The 12,232-nt window shown below is 43.7% G+C and overlaps 1 protein-coding gene across 4 annotated transcripts in view; it reads right to left on the minus strand.

Moving 5' to 3' along the window:
- Nucleotides 1-12,232, minus strand: part of PRDM16 (PR/SET domain 16) — a 298,478-nt gene that overhangs the window by 199,630 nt on the left and 86,616 nt on the right. The gene's annotated exons all lie outside the window — the stretch shown is intronic.

Below are 12,232 nucleotides of genomic sequence, written 5' to 3' on the forward strand. Positions count from 1 at the left end.
ACATACATCACCCGATTACTCCGGGAGCGGCCAGAGTTGCAGTCATTAGCCAGTGAATTAACGACAATCCACAGCGCTATTAATCACGCTGACAAAAGCGTGAGCTCGCTGCTGACCCGAGCACGGCTCTGGGACACGAGCACAGGCAAGGAGAGCACAGCCACGGGGCTGGGGAAGAAAGGAATTTTTTGTTGCGTTCCGGTTTTTTTTGTGTTGTTTTTTTCCCCTTATTTTTTTTATTTTCGTCTCACGCTCTCTCGCTAAGCTGCTGAGGCAGGGAAAAAAGGAGAGGGGAGAGAAATGAGGGAGGGATGGTGGGTAAGAAGGTGAAGCAGCTGTGGTCTGCAAGGTGAGGTCATGTCTTGCTGGTCCTGACATCCCCCCTGCAACTTCCAAGCAGGAGAGACTGCAGGAATTTCATCTTAAATGTGCAGTGCTTTACCAGGGACAATTTGGGAAATTCTTGGAAGCATGGTTGGTTTGATCAAAGCTTGTTCCTCAAGGCCTCTCCTCTCTCTCCCTGCAAATTTCAAGTGCCACAGAATCACTGAGAATCATTGGAAAAGACCTCTAAGGCCATCAAGTCCCAGCTGTGCTCAATCCCCACCTTGTCCCCAGCCCAGAGCCCTGAGTGCCACATCCAGCCCTTCCTTGGACACCTCCAGGGATGGGGACTCCAAACCTTCCTGGGCAGCCCCTGCCAAGACCTGACCACCCTTTCCATGGAGATATTCCTGCTGATGTCCAAGCTGAGCCTGGCCAAGTGTCCCCTGGCCCAGCCTGATAGCAACCACATTTCACAGGAAATGGACCCTACCTCCAAAATATTGATCCCTGAGAACTGCTGGCTTCCAGATCCCAGAGCTCTCGGGACACTTGGAAAGAAGTTATCACTGAACATGGCAAGGAACCCTCATTGTTTTCTTGGAATGTGGCTTCCAATTTCAAGCTTTTGAACACTGCACAATGTTTAGAGAAGAAAAATCCCAAACCCAAACACGACAATCCATAGAAAACAGAATTTTTCCCCGTGGCACAGTCTTTGTGTTCCTCAAGACAGGAATTGCTGCAGCAATCCAGGACAATACATGGATATAACTGCAAGTTTTAAATTCAGAAGGAGAAGCTGAGAAGGGGAATCTGAAGGAATGTGGTCCTGTACGAACACACAAGGAAGGGGAACTCACATGAGCTCTGGAAGAACAGGGCAAAGAATGAATCTTTGCAGTGGTTTGAATGTTCCTGCTGTACTGGACAATCCGTGGCAAGGAAAGCACATTCCTGCAGCCTTGCCCTGTCCCATCAGTCCCCAACTCCCACCACAGCAGTTCCAACAGTGAGACCATTCAGCGTTGGGAAGATGATAAAACCATGGTGAGAATTCCAAAAATCTCCTTCAAATCTTTTTACTGCTGCTTTTTTTTTCTCTTTTTTTTCCCCCCCATTCATGACCTAGTAAGGGATTTAAGGGTGAATTTTCAGAAGTGCTCGGTGGATTCTTCCCCCCAGTTCTGCAAACACACACAGCCAAGTGCTGTGAGAGATTGTCATTCTCTCTTCAAAGCCAGGTATGTTTTCTCTGAAAAAAATATCTTTAAAATCAAAGCAGGAATAAAGGACCCATCAGAGATTTAAGAAAATGAATTTTTAAAAAGAGAACTTTCTGGAAGAATTTCCAATAACTCAGGACTGTTGTGACACAGCCCCAGTTTTTGGGGTGTTTGTGGTGTATTCTCACCTCTAACAAATTTTATGCCTCCTTTGCAACCCAGAACCTTCTGATCCATTCTCTGCACTCTCCATTCCCTCAGCCACTTCCTCTTCTCCAAACCCCTTTCCTAAAAGAGCTGCTACTCTCCAGGTCGATGCTGTTTCCCTCTTACCACACAGAATAATTCTAGAGCCTGTTTCTTGTTACTCACTTTCACCGGTTTAATTCTCCTTTTGCAGCGAGGAATGTCGTAAGGAAAGCCGGGCTCGGAAATCCATGATTTCCTGCCAGTTAATTCATTTCAGCAAAACAGGAGGCAAGGTGATATTGCTGTTTAATGTTGCAGCCCCTCTGCAGCACTCCCTGGGGGCTCTAAGGGATCCCATGTGCGTCCCCGTCCCTGCACCACTGCCAGCACCAAGTTCCACCTTGGGCCAATTTAGGCTCTTCCACCCCCAAGCTATTTTGTCCCATTTGCAACTTTTGTGAATTTAAACATCAAAGCAGGAACAAGAACCAGTGGAGGTGCAAACCACGGGTCCTGCAGCCCTGGCAGAGGTTCTTGTGGCCTCACACAAGGCCCTTTCATTTGAGAGCTCAGGTTGGGTGCAAAAGTAGCTTTAATGTTAAAAAGCAAAGTTCTGCTTAAAATTTGTGCCTGTCTGGAGGCACAGAATGGTTTGGGTTGGGAGGGGATCCTCATTCCACCTTCTATCATCAAAAGTTGCTCCAAGCCCTGTCCAAACCCTGGAGCACTCCCAGAAATGGGGCAGCTCTTTGGGTGGGCTGTGCCCGTGTGTGTCGCCCAGCCCAGCCAGGTTTGGGGATAACTGCAAAATCAGGGCTCCCCAGGGCAGCCTCAGCATCCCTGTGGCTCAGACAGGAGCTTTTCCTCCCTCCCAGTGCCATTCCCTGACACACAGAGAGCACAACTGTTGCGGGAAGAGAAGGGGAGTCTCAGTCTCGCTCAGAGGAGAGATGGGGAAAGAACGCTCAGCCTTACTACAGACCTACCCCATGAGTATCCCCAACTTCCTCAGGGATTCCACACTGACCTTCCTGCTCTCCTCACTCATATGAGGGAGATTATTGTTTAGAATGATGAAATAAAGTGAATTTTCCCATTTAACAACTGGTGGCTCCCTCTCTATTCCACCCCGTCCTCACCCACAGCTCCACTCTCCACTGTTAATTGTGAGTATTTTCATTGCAACTTGATAGCTAAATCCAGGAGGATTCCATGTCAAATCCATACAACTGCTCCATTCCTGGTGGGATATCCACACACAGATCTACAACATCTCCTCCTCCTGTGTTACTCCTTCTAGAAATACTTTTCTTGGGTCGTACACCAGGGCAAAATAATCCACATTCCAGCCTGGCCAGTAACACACCAAAATCCAAGGTTTTCTCTTCCCCCCAGCTCGGCCTTGCCAGGCCACAGCACGCAGCAGTCAGCTGCAGTCCAACCAGCCATTGCTCTGCCTTTGAAGCTATTATTAAGAAAAATATTTAAGATAAAAATATTTTTACATTTTGCTTCTGCTGGCCAGCGATTGTCCCGCAGTCTGAAATATGAACTGCTGGCGAGGGGGACTTCAAGCTTTCTTGTCGAGAGGGAAAATTCTTATGCTGTCAACCAGGTGTCTGAAGGGCTGCTGCTTTTCACTGTTGATTTTTCAGGGAGTAATGCAGATGCACTGAGAGGACAGCACTCAAAATTAACATTTTATTTTCATTTAGAGTTGAATTCTGCTCCTGTCAGCTGCTTCTCAGGGAAGCTGTGACTGCCCCGTCCCTGGCAGTGTCCAAGGCCAGGTTGGAGCCACCTGGTCTATTCTCTTTTGGAGGTAATGCTTTAAAAATTACTTTCCTTAAATCAGGGAATAGGTTCTTTAGCTCTGTTTTGATTTTTAGGAGATTTTGCTTTGAGAACACAAATATCTGCCTTTGAAAAGGAGAATGAGCATCTTGTACTTGCCTGGGGCAAGGGCCAGATCCAGAATCTGAAGCTTCACTGCTCCTTATATCCAGCAGGAAAATAAAAAGCTGAATTACTTTAAAAATAAATAAATAAAAACAAAAACAAGACAACCCCACCCCCCCCCAAAAAAAAAAAACAAGAAAAAAAAACAAAACAAAAAACCAAAAACTTTTTGCTCACAACTTTCCCAACCCAATTCTGGGATATGATCCTTGTTATCGTGGAACACGATTTTTAAAAGTTCATTTTTAAAGCAAAATAAATTAAAAAAAAAAAAAGGAAAGAGCTCAGTGCATGTTAAATAACAGGTTTTGTTCAACATTTTCAATTAACTGAAAATAATAATAATTTTTTTAAAAATTGGATCATTCAATTCACAGTGGAATCTGTTTTGCTACATCTGGGACATCTTAGTCGTTTTGTGCTTACTCTTTTCTGGTATTAAAATCAGGTCAGTTCAGGTCAGAGCTCAATTTTTCAGCTTTTCTGAAATAAAACACTACAAAAAATATTCAAGTCTGGCCATTTTCACAATTTTCCATTTGCTGATGGAAGCTGCTTTCCAAATCCTACCTCCAGTGTTTTTTTCTTCTTTTAGAAAACAATTATCTGTTTCAAAAACACCCAACTCTAGTTCAACCTGGACAGAGCTGCCAATTTACCACTAATATCAACTTTTTTTAATTTTAAGATCCATAAAAACATTTATAAAAAATATGGACGACCAAGAGGATGAATCTGAGCTGGAAATTCCAATTTTTCCACACCAACCAGGGCTGCACTGCCTTGGTGGACACAAACTGGGGACCCAGAGCTGAAAAAAAAGGAAAATCTGGCACTCAGGGTTTTTTCCGTGCCACTTTCTGGCTGCTTTATTCCTTCTTGTGAAATGCCTGCTGAACGAAAACATCCCATGGCTCACAGACTTTTCAACTTAGGGTCTTCAGCCCCACATATTTTTCATATTACTCATATTCCCCTGCTTGAGTTAAACTCAAACAGGCCTGGAACAACTTCATTAACATAAAACCACATGATAATGGGAAACAGAGCCTTTTAATGGTTTATTTTCTTATTATCTTGTGATATATTTCATCTTCTCCCCCTTCTCTGAGTGCTACTACATTCTGGTTTCACTCTGCTGCCTGAGCCTGGCAGGGATCGAGCATCCAACACTGGATTCTGGAAATTCAGGAATTTTTAAGCTCACGGGATCAGTTTGGTACCAGGGCGATCACAAAAGCTCCAGTAAAAGTTAAAAAAAAGGCTTTATTATTTTAAATTAATATATTGGAGACTCTATTCTACCCTTAATACCCCTGCAGCATGTCACACTTCATCTGAGGGAAAAAAAAAATTGGTTTTACCCTCCAAATTTGGTAAGAATTCCTAGGCTGGGATGCTCAGGGAATATGGCAAGGGAAGCTCTTTTGCAATACCACGTTTTCTTTTTGTCACAAGACCACAATTTCAAAATTTAGGAGTTGCAACATTTTTTAGGAAGGTTACAAAAATCAGAAATTGCATCTGGTTCAGGGTGATTCCTCTAAACTATTTCAGACGTTGTTGTAATAATGAATAAATAAATCTTTACAGGGTTTCTACTTTAAAATACTTGTTTTATTTCCCTGACTTTTTAAACATGTCTTAAAAATCTTTCCCAGCAGTTTAAATGCTAAGGAATTGCCACAATTTCCTCACTATTTTATCCACATTTCCTCACTATTTTTGTCACTATTTTAACCCTTTAATTAGGGTTAAATCCTAATGAATCAAAAACTGCCAGGTGAGGATATTACGTCTGACTTTGAAGTCCATTAACTTGGTATTTGCTCTGTTGCTTGAGAGGCTCAAGAGCAGCCTTAGACTCATCCCTAAAAAAGGAATGGCAGTTCCTGGGATTCACATTCTATCATAGCTCAAAGTGGAATAAATGGGAGATGGAAATCAGGGAGATATATTAACACCACTCCTTATTTTTCATTCCCCTCTGTCTCTGCCTCCCAAAGAATATCGGTGATGAATTTGCAAACGGCTCTAGCTGATGACAGAGTTTTTTTAGCCTTCATTATTTATCCCCCCCACTGCACACCTCGATCAGGGATTACAGTGACAAATGCAGGAATAAAAGGCAAAGACAATATTGCAGCGGCACGGTGTAAATCTCCCTTTACGCATTATTAATTTAAAGAAATCCATTATCCCATCGGGCTCGGAGGGGAGGACAAGGTTACATAAGAGCTGGTAGAGGCAGCTGGGGGTCACCTGGAGACAGAGCCCCGCTGCCACTGCCCCGGGATGCTCAGTTTCCTCGGAAAATGGGATTTTTTGGCGTGTTCTTCTGTGGGAAATGGATTTGTAGAAAATTATTATTATATGCCCCTTTCTAACCCAGAGATGGGGCAGCTGAGAGGCGTTTTAAAAACTTTTATTCCGTTTTCATTTAAAAACAAAATACAAGGGTTATAATTCACGCCATCACAATCAAAACCCAATTATTTCCTAATTATAATACACTGTAAACATTTGCTAACCTATCAACTTTCTTCCTCTCAGTTCCTCCCTTTGCTTTGGTTTGGCAGAGGCAGGAGGTTGCTGAGTCCTGCCCGCCTCAGAGAGGGCACAGAGGTGTCACCAGAGTGTCTCAATGTGGGTTATTCATGGGAGCAACTCTTGGTTCTCAGCTTCTTTTTTGCCTCTGTCAAGGTCAGGATTGAAGCACTAGAGATGTTATTTCACATTCAGGCTTAGATGTTTATTATTTCTTATCTATATTACGAGTTGTGAGTTCTACAGCATTCTACTAACAAGGTAGAAAATGCCTATCTTTCTATACAAGGTCTTTTAAGGCTAAATTTTCCAATTAAGAAATGACACCTAAATTATTTTCATTTTTAACCCAATAACTGATCACTCAAAGTCCGCAATGTGGATTTTTTATCCAATTACACAAAACTGCCCAAACCCATGAAGAAGGAAAAGGAGAAGAAGGAGAAGAAGAAGGAGAAGAAGGCCCAGACTCTGCCCTAAAACCTCCATCTTGCTTTATAGATATTCCTATATTCTAAAACCCCAAACTCTTAAGTTTTCCACCCTGTGACATCACACACTTCTAATCAAAACTACACACCAATAATCCCAGTGCTATCAATCAATTTTGGAAGCCTTCTCCATGGCCTCATGTCAAATATAGTATTTTCTTGTGGGTCTGTGCCCTTCAGCACATAAAGTTGCAAATTGTCAGCATCCAGGACTCCAACAAACAACCCACATCAAGGCTGAGAGAAGATTAAACCCTCCTTTGCCAGTCCCACACGTTCGACATCTTGCTAGAGTCGTGAGGAGAAGGGTGTGTGGGCATGGGAGAGGAGAGAGGGAGAAATTAGCACTGGTTGGAGAAGGTTTTTTTCTGTTGTGGGCCATTAATTCACCATGACCTGGACAAGAGCCCAAACTTGTGTCGTGTGGGCCACCCACGAGCTCTTAGGTAGCAAAACTCCTGATCCTGCTCTCTTGCCCAGACTCCAAGACTTCCATGTGTCCTTTCACCAAATCCTTTGAATAAAAGAACAAAAAATTGCTCCTTCTCCCCTCTTTCCCTCTTCTCTTTGCCCAGAGACAGGGATTAAATCCTGGGCAACGTCCTCCAGCACAGAGCTAAGGAAGGCTGAGCACAGGCTCCCTCTCCACCCCTTCAGCAGCGTCAGAAGGGGAGGAAATGCTGCTCCTATCGAGAGGAAGGAAAGAGGAAAACAGATGGAAAGTCCTCAGAATTGGAACAAGTGCTTCTCAAACAATACAACAGCTCCCTTTTACTCCAAAATAACAGAGCCCTTCTGTGGAAATCTACATACAATCAGGGCATCGACAACAAAGATAACGGGGAAATAATTCTGTGAACCTGGAGCCGGGGCCTGTTTGGTGAGAGCCGCCAAGTGCAGGCCCCGTCCCCATCCACGCAAAGCCAGGCTTTGATTTCACTTGATTTACTTATTGTTTAAACCTTTCAACAAAAGACTTGGGACTAAAATACCCCCAGCTTGCACCCACCAGCCACGCATGGGCAGGGATTTGTCACCAGCTCGGTCCCTGTGCTGTGGTTCCCTGGATTATTTCATCTGCTCAGCAAATCTATGCTGGTTTTGTGCTTTTTCACTCACAGTTTTCTGAGGGAATCTATATTGCTTTGATTAAGCTCAGTCCTAAAATGTTACTGGGGTTCTGCCTCTGTGTGCTCAAAGGATAAGGTGAGACAAAGGATGGTCAGCACTTGATTATATATATACATTATATATATATATATATATAAAATAAAACAGTATATTGAGTATACAACAGTTCTGCCTCTGATGATGCAGCTCAATTGAATCCAAATAAACACAATAAAAGGAGGAAAAAGATCAAATATGAAATTTCTCAAAACCATAATAAGGGCTAAATTCTCATTTGATCACCTTGTACACTCAGTTGGTAACTTCCCCCAGTCATCAATGTTCGAAAGAATTTTTAGGAAAATAGTTAATTTAGATTGTCTTTTACATTCTGAAGTACAACTAATTCCATCCCTTCATAAAAATGATTATCAAAGATACTGTTTTAAGCTTTCAATTCTAATTTAGGTGTATCAGCATTTGCTTCCCAATGGAAACACCAGAAAGGAAATGTCTGTGCGGAATGTGGGCACTTGCAGGTTTCTGAAAAATTGGGTTTCTTTGAGAGTCCAGTATTGGAAACTTAAGCTCTCCAGTTCTCTTTCAAAATGCAGACTATGGTTCATTGATTTCTTCCCTTCTGAACTGAGGGACTCAGTCAAGGGGCTTGAAAATAAGATACTTAATAGTAATTTTAAACCCCCTAATTTGTTTGCCCTCCCCCATGCTCCCTATACCTTCACAATAAATCCTTTGAAAAACTGGAAATGCTTTAGTGAAAAGACTGATGGGAAACGTTAAAAAATATCAGGCAAGCAACATCAAGTTATCTCTGTTATTTTAGGCCAAATGTGTTTCCTGCTTTTTTTTTTTCCCCTTCAGACTCCCTCCTGGCCTGCAGTGGAGCCTGGGCCGTGTCCCATCCACGGCAGGTCCCTCGTGCTGGGGTTCCCTGGGGGAAAAACCCTCCTCTGCAGCAGCACCTCCACCTGTGCAGAGCCCAGGAGCCACGGGCAGGTCCCAGCCCAGCTTGGGAAGAGTTGATCCCAGCAAAACCCAAACCCAGCTGCACATTCCATGGGTGCCACCAGGAAGGAGCCCCAGCTCTGGGATGGGGGACACCTTGTGTCAAGGCTTTTCCTCTACAGGAGCTTCAGTTTTAAAGCATTAAAATGCAACACCTGAAAGCCCACTGTGCCACCAATGTCTGCAAAACTGCCATGGGAACTACTGCAAGACACTAAAATTGATGGAAAAAGCATAAAAATATTTCCATAACCCCTCACTGCAGGCAAGGAAAAGGACCATTATTGCACCTCAGTGCTCCTGCCCTAATAAAGCAGAAATTAGTGTGTTTAATGACAGTGCAGAAGGAAGGCTGTGGAATACAGCAGTGGATAATTTGTCAGTGATTAGAAGGTCAATGGGTCAACTCAGGAACAACCCAGTGGCCTCACCTGGGGGGAGCCCTGTCTGTAACAGGAGAAAGCCCCTCCTTTGTCCCAGCTATGTCACCATGGAGCCTTATCAAAATAGAGCTGGGACTTATCAGTCACGAGGGAGGCAGAGCCAGGTGACTGCAGAGTCCATAGGCAGGGCCTGCAATTCCCACACTGGGTTTGAGATCCTTTTAAAAAACAAGAATTATTTTTCCCCCAATGTAAACATCTCCCCCCCGTTTAAAAAAAAAAAAAAAAAAAAGTTGATTGCACTTTCATCACAAAATTTTATGGGATTACATCACTTCTGCAGAGATATTTTTTAATCATAGTCATCTCAAATGGGAAGTTCTGCAGGAATAACAATGTTTTTGCTAATTCCAGTTTGTAATCCCAGCACCACTCACTGCTGACCCAATCCTGGATAACTCCAGGTCTGTTAAACACAATGCTGGTCTCATCACTGAATAAATCCCTGCCAAAAAGATGTCTCTTGATAACCCAGAAAGGTGAATTGGTACCTGCCAAACCTCAAACTCAAAATTCTGTCTTTTTCCTCACTCCATTGTTGGTGTCACTGACAAGGGGCAGACACACTCCCCACACTGCTGGGTTTGGTGACAGCAGCTGTAACCAGGCAGGAAAATCCAGAGCTGTGAACAGAGGCTCATGGAATTTCTGGGCATTGTCACATATTTGTATGTCCCTTGTAGGGTCTGGGGTTTGTGTGCACCCAGCCAGTTCCAGCTATCCCTGTGTGTGTGCAGTAATGTCATTTACAGAGGCCACAACTCACAGCAAACCCCTCTTGTACCAGGGGCCAGAGAGACAAAAACTGCACAGAATCCCAGGAAACTTTAGACCTGAGCAGACAGAAAAAGACAGATGAGAAACAAAACCCTAAAACCCCAGACCCCAGGGATGTGGTTTGGCTAAGGTGATGGAGTGAGGGCCGTGGATCTCTCTGGGCTTTTTCAAAATCCTCTTTTAAAGCTTTTGATGCAAAACTTTCTCTGTTTTTCACTGCTGGGGCTCCCAGGAGCTGAGCCCAGTGCCAGGGATGCTGTGGTGGGCATCAGTCCTTGTCCTGACCCTTCTCAGGAATTCCACAGGGCAGGAAATGATCCTGCAAAGTGCTGAGCACATTTTCTGGGAGCATCCCATCCTGTCGGTGACTCCCACAGAGCTTCCCCTGCGCTGAGCTCAGAGCTCCACAAAGACCACAGGTGTCACCTTGGCAAAGGTTTTCCTACCAATGTGTTTAAGGTATCATGTGACCTGATATTCCTTTCAAAATTTAATTCACAAGTAGGCAGCAAAGACCAGTTTTGGTCTTTGAAAAGGCTGAAAGCTCAGTTATGCAAATCATATTTATTATTTGAACATAAAATAATAATTTAAAAAAGAATGTGAGTCTATGCCATTTGTTTTTAACCCAGATTCCAGATTAAAGAAGGTTGAACATAACAACAATTTTCAGTACACAGGAGCACACACACCAGCAGGTAAAAGAGCTCTGTTTCATGAGATCAGGTTCCATCCAGAGTGAGGGACAGAAAAACTGAATTTGAATTGATAATAACATTGTGACTTGAGCTCCAAGGAATTCCTTCTCCCCACCCCCCCCTTTTTTTTTCTTTTTGCTTAAAATAATTAAATTGGATGAGGCAAGATACCTGAGCAGTGAACTTTTCCATTCCTCCATTTCCAAGGAAATAAAATCTAGCAACAACTTTATGCAAAAGCTTGTTCTCTATGCCAGTGGGTCAGTGGCCAATTTAACCATAACAAATAATAGTCTAGTCTTTCAAAGTTTCAACCTCTTCTTTTATATTTTTTTTAAGAACCCGAGTGCTGGAAGACAGTTTGGATTTCCTCGGCATCCTCCCCCTGCCAAGTCGCGTTTTCCCTCTGGCTGGCGACCACATCTCCCTGTGAACATCTGCAAACTGCAGCTCCAGACAGCTCTGCTGCAGCAGCTCTGACAGCAACTGGAGGCAGCTCTGCTCTGCAAATGATGTCATTCCCTAAATTCACTAAATTCAGGGAATATCCACATCCAGTGCCCCTTCCCTGCCTTTGCTGTTTCTACAGCTCTGGTGGTGGAGGAGTTAAAATATTTCAGTTCTGAGTTAAGGAACAGTAAAAGTTCTAGTCCAGAGACACTTTTTTCCTCCTTTCCGATAGTGATTGGCTTCCCCTGCACCTCTTTTGTTTTGAGAATTTTGGAGTATGCAGACTTGTGTAATGCAGAGATTGCTTCCAATTTAATTTAGTTGTTTTGTCTTTTATCATAATGGAAATGAGCACAGGATCCTTCCCAGGCTTTCTGCCATGAAAGAGGAGGCAGATTTCACTGCTGTGCCTCCCCAGAACGATGGGGGAGGGAGAGCAGGGGGAGAAGGATTAAATAAGATGCTCATGGAGGGTCAGACAGCAATTTCTGCATGGCCAGCAAGCCCCAAAACTCTGCTCTTGCACTCTGTGAATTAACATTTGCCCATTACTGCATGGGGATCTGCTGGCTGTCATCCCCATAGCATCTAAAAAAAGTCCTTGAGCCCTTTCTATGGTTTAGTTTGGTTTGGGTTGATTGGTTGTGGTTTTTTAGGTAGGAATTCTTTACTTCAGGAAAGGCCCTGGCACAGGGTGCCCAGAGAAGCTGTGGCTACCCTTGGATCCCTGGAAAAGTTCAGGCCAAGTTGGACAGGGTTTGGAGCAACCTGGGATAGTGGAAGGTGCCCCTGTCCATGGCATGGGGTGAAATGGGATGAGCTTAAAGTCCCTTCCAACCCATTTTGTGATTGTCTTGTTCCTGGAGAAGAATGTGATAATAAGGGACCCGATGAGTAGATCCTCTGCTTTTGGATCCAGAATTCCATGTGGATTCAGATAAAGACACCACACACTTTGCCCCTGTTGCCAACAGGATGGGTTTTCTCTGAAC

This window comes from Anomalospiza imberbis, chromosome 23 (assembly GCF_031753505.1).
Source record: "Anomalospiza imberbis isolate Cuckoo-Finch-1a 21T00152 chromosome 23, ASM3175350v1, whole genome shotgun sequence".
Classification (NCBI taxonomy): Eukaryota; Metazoa; Chordata; class Aves; order Passeriformes; family Viduidae; genus Anomalospiza; species Anomalospiza imberbis.